Source organism: Pleuronectes platessa, chromosome 20 (genome assembly GCF_947347685.1).
Source record: "Pleuronectes platessa chromosome 20, fPlePla1.1, whole genome shotgun sequence".
Lineage (NCBI taxonomy): Eukaryota > Metazoa > Chordata > Actinopteri > Pleuronectiformes > Pleuronectidae > Pleuronectes > Pleuronectes platessa.
In genome coordinates, this window is record NC_070645.1 from 1,326,810 (window position 1) to 1,332,028 (window position 5,219).

General features: G+C 39.8%; 1 long non-coding RNA gene across 1 annotated transcript; it reads left to right on the forward strand.

The window, feature by feature from the left end:
• The first annotated feature begins 289 nt into the window (after positions 1 to 289).
• LOC128425434 (uncharacterized) lies at positions 290 to 5,101 on the forward strand. The gene is made up of 3 exons (XR_008333131.1): positions 290 to 448; positions 1,332 to 1,385; positions 2,026 to 5,101. It is a non-coding gene; the product is annotated as an uncharacterized LOC128425434 (long non-coding RNA).
• The last annotated feature ends 118 nt before the right edge of the window (positions 5,102 to 5,219 follow it).

The window sequence follows — 5,219 nt, forward strand, 5'->3', positions numbered from 1 at the left end:
GGCTTCCAGTTTGAGGTATGAAAACATCTATATCTGGCAGATGTGCTGCAATATTTAGTCACTAGATGGCAGTGTCAGACCATAGTTTGTGTTATCTATGCATTAACAGACTGTGTTTACAGGGTGGCCAACTTTAGAGGAGAATTAAACCTTTTACAGCATTGCTCAAACTTTGGTTTTAGTCTCAATCGCTAAGTTCTTCCTTCATGACAACTCTGAGGGGGGTAAATTTGTTTTTAACTTCCTTGTTTAAGCGATATAGATGTTTGAAATTCACGTGACGTCACAGTGTAAGCTGTGCTGTGTGTTGTGAGTTCGGCTTTAACCAGGTACAAGTGAACGCCTCATGAAATGGCTTACACCCACATACCCAGTAAATTACACACTTTGATGTTCTGCTCCTTCTCCTGACGGTCACGGTAACGATGTCTGCGCCTCCGTTTCTGTGGTAAGTCACGTTAAGTATTTTATTTCGATGTGATTCCCAGGGTGCCTTTGAATCAGCCGTGATAGCTAAGGGACGCTAATCCGAGAGCTACATACCAGCTCAGTGTATATCAACGGGTTCGATGCGAATGCCAGCTGTTACCGAAACAACCGCCATGAACCCAGGTCCACCAAGCAGAGATAAGCGTTCGTTTATAAGGATGAATCTGAGACAGGAGACTGTGTGTCGGCTTCTTTTTCGCTAGCGCCGGAGGCTAACTAGCTCGCTAACAAGCAAGCTAACAATATCTTCGCATGGGTGCAGTAACTGTTCTTCGACTCGATTGGGGTTATTACCGACAAACACCGACATGAAACGACATGAGCGGGTCCACCCAGCAGATATAAGCGTTACTTTATGCGGATGACTCTGAGACAGGAGACTGTGTGTCGGCTTGTAAGTTAGTTTCGCTAGCGGGCTAGCGATGCTAACTGCAACCTGAGAAACCTGAGTGTTTAAAGTCACATCTGCATTGCAAGAGCAGCTGTTCAAAGGAGCATTACGTGTCCTAAAGCTCTTTCTTCAGAGTAGTGTTGTAACGTGTTACAGTGAAAAGTAACCGTGTCTCCCACCTTCAGTATTTAAATCGTTAATCTCAGACAGACTTCACTGAATTCTTTTGTTAAATATGAGTAAATCATAGCCTTGTAACTTTACTAGAACAGACAGTGTCATACAGAATTGTAGGCTAATATGCACTACCTATTTCCTAAGCTGAAATGATTATGATCTGATTAACTTTGAATTCATATTTTATTATTACCATGTAAAAGTCTGTTAAGCAGATAACATGGCACATGTATGACTTAACATATCTGTGTATTTGTGTTCAATGTTCCTCTAGGATGTCCAGCGTAAGACACAACTTGAATCCAACCAGACTGAACACTGACTCCAGGTACAGACCTGTTTTCATTACTTAGAAAGTATTGCACATAATACATAATGTGTTAAATTATAATGCAATACTTTTAATGTGAAATAGCTCCATACTAAACATTCATTGTCATGGTAGTGCACGTTTTAATCCAAAAGCATATTCAAATACATAGTTGAATATCCACCGAAAATAAGAATACACACTTTGTTCATATGTAACTCTAATAAATACTGTATAAGTTATATTTTGCTCCGGAATTGAACTGTGTTAAAGCGGTTCACATGGAAAATATATGTTCAATTATGTGAAGGGTGATTTTCATTACTATTATACTAATGGAGATTTAGCACTTGCTACACATTGTAAGAGCAGCTGTGCAAAGGAGCACTACGTATCCTAAGGCTCTTTATTCAGAGTCACGGTGTTGATGTCCTGTCACGTGTTACAGTGAAAAATAACCGTGTCTACTAGTGTTTACATCGTTAATCTCAGGCAGACTTCCCTGAATTATTTTGTTAAATATAAATACATTATAGCCTTGTAACTTTACTAGAACAGACAGTGTTCATAGAGAATTTGAAAATGATGTACACTACCTATTTCCTAAGATGAAATGATTATGATCTGATTATTTTTATGTTTCCTCTCATTTTATTAGGGACGGACGAGCCTGAAGGACACAGCTGTGATGACCAATTGACCAAGTTTTGTCTCTTATGGCAAAGCAGAAATATTAAACACTGGGTTCTTATCTAAAGTGTATCAAATCAGAAAGCAAAAGATACACATTGTTGTTATAAGTTTTTATTATTTTAACCAACCATAATGAAGATAGAAATGAATTCTTATCCATGCCACTTAGCAATGACTGCCACCACCAAACAGTTGCAGGCCATCTTTATTTAAGGGAGGAATTTAGAAGTGTTGTGTAGCTTCTGATGATGATGCAGTCGTCCACGTGTTGACCACCATGTTGCTGCTGACGACGTCAGGTGCTGCAGTTCCTCATCTATGAAGAGAAGAAACGCACAGTTAAAGAATGTTTTGAGTTGTGTATGAAGCACAACAGATTTCAGATAGAACCGTTGTACTGTGGTCTGGGTTTGTATCCTAATGGTTAAATGCACATATTTTAAGTCGCTTTTGATAAAAGTACTGAAAGAAATACAACATTGTAAAAATAGATAAAATGTCTTTCTACCTCATCTGTAATATTCAAGGTGATAATCTCCCACAGAGCTATTGATAACAGTCCACATCAAGTCTCTCCACTTCCCTCAGTGTGAAAACATAATTATATAATTAATGTGAGAACTGTTTACAACACTGATGTGTGGACATTATAATCTTATCTATACTGTCTAATTGACTCTACAACTCTATGACAGACTAAATTAACGATGTGAAAATAGTAATGGTGGATATATCAGCCTGTATCAGAATAATGGTGAAACATAGTTATTATCACATGCAACTTACACATGTAGCTGTTGATATTAACTTATTAAAATAAAACAAAGTCACAGCCAAACATACGACTCTGCAGTTAACTTGCTTCAATGTGTTCATTAGACGTGTTAAATAAACTAACTTTTATAACAATTTTATATTAAAAAAGCCTTGAGGCATGTAAGTATATGGTGCTAGTTAAAGCAATAGGTTTGGTTGTATGGTTTCAAGGTTACTTACCTCTAGTTCATAGAGCCTCCTGCTGGCTACAGGAAGTGAAGCAATAATCCTTGCCGCAGTGCACAAACGCATGCAACGCAGAGACGAGCGCTTGGTCATTGAACGTTCTCTCTTCACCGACCGCAACAGAATAGAAATTGCCTGTGCTCGGGCCCGTTAGTGCTACAACGTAGCCCTAGTTATTATTATTATTATTATTATTATTATTATTTCCCTTTGGGGGGCTTTTTCAGGGTCTAGACATGCTCAAAAAGTTATGAAACTTTGCAGGAAATTCAAGGTCTGCGGATATTTTAGTATTCTGGAGTAATTGGAATTGGGCGTGGCAAAATGGCTCTACAGCGCCCCCTGGAACCAGCCCCTAGGTTTCCACATAACGGATTTTCATCAAAATCTGGATATAGGTGTATCGTGACCAGTCATGAAAAAAAGTCTCATGGAGCATTATGAAAAACGCAACAGGAAGTCCGCCATTTTGCTTTTAGTGGCCATTTTGGCAATATCCCACATTTTTACTTTTACGTACTTGTCCCAGGGCTTTCATCAGATCAACTTCAAATTCAGATGAGTGTCATCACAACAAGATGGAGATAAAAAATGATTGAGGGATTTTTTTTTTATCACACCGTGTGACCGTGGCATGGCGTTAAAAATTGGTTACACGCCATCAAAACACGGGCATCTGTATCTCGGACATACATGTTCCAATCAAGTCCAAACTAGACATGTAAGACAATAGTCCCCGCCTGATGACATCTATGCATAAATGATGACTTAAAACCGCAGTGCCCCCTGGTGGCAACAGGAAATGTCTTGTTTTTTGCTTGTCTTACACTTGGATGAATTTCTCCTCATCCACTGACCTCAACCATGTCAAACTGTATCAAATGGGTCCCAAGACATTGACAATGAAGACATAAGATTACCGTGACTTTTCGTCAAACGCCATATGAATGGCGTGGCATTAAAGTTCATCAACTCGCCGTGAAACACGAAATTGCTGTAACTTCAGTGTTCATGATTCTATCTCTCTCAAACTACATGTGTGTAACAACAGCCCCCCCCTGAAGATATTCATATGGTTTTAAGAAATGGGCGTGGCAAAAAAACTGACCAGCGCCCCCTATAGGGCAACCCCGGCACTACGATGGCCGACATTTATACAAATCTATCGGGACATGTGTCGTTTCATAACAAACAAAAAAATATCTTGGATAGGTATGCTTGACCAAACAGGGAGGCCGCCATTTTGGATTAAGTGGCCATTTTTTTTCCATATTCCACATTTTTACTTGATGCACTTGTCCCAGGGCTTTCATCAGATTAACTTCAAATTAAGATCAGTGCCATCACAACAAGATGGAGATAAAAAGTGATTAAGAGATTGACCTTTCGTCACACCGTGTGACCGTGGCGTGGCGTCTTGAGTTTGATTAAACGCCATCAAAACACGAGGTTCTGTATCTCGGACATACATTGTCCAATCGAGTCCAAACTAGACATGTAAGACAAGGGTGCCATCCTGATGACATCTACACAGAAATTATGACTTGAAATTACAGCGCCCCCTGGTGGCTACAGGAAGTGACATGTTTTATACTTTGATGAACTGCTCCTGGCTGATTTACAATATACAGCTCAAATCAGATCAGTCAAGTCATTAGATCATGGTCAGAATTGTGACGTTTCCTCAAACCGTGTAAACATTGATGTGCGGCGAAGGATTTTCCTTCGCCAAAGGACACGATGTTATCATAACTCCACTGTGCATTGTCCTATCACTACAAAACTTCTGTCACATGGTCAGAGTCCAAGCCTGAACAGCTCTATGTGTCAATATTTCCTCAGTGTCATAGCGCCACCTACTGATTCGCCAGGAAACAGGAAGTACTTTGTTAATCCACTCTGCATTATCCAACCGGCTCCAAACTACTGACCTATGATCACAATCCTGAATAGAACAGCTCCATATATGAATATTAGTTCAGGATCATAGCGCCACCTATTGATCAGTGTGAAAATTAAGTTGCGGAAACATTGTCCAATTGACACAAAATTTCTCACGCTACATCAGAGCGCCTACTTGAACAGATCTATATGTCTGTGCGTAATAATAGTGATGGCGCCACCTACTGGCAAACCTACTGCCGCAGAGCGCAAAAC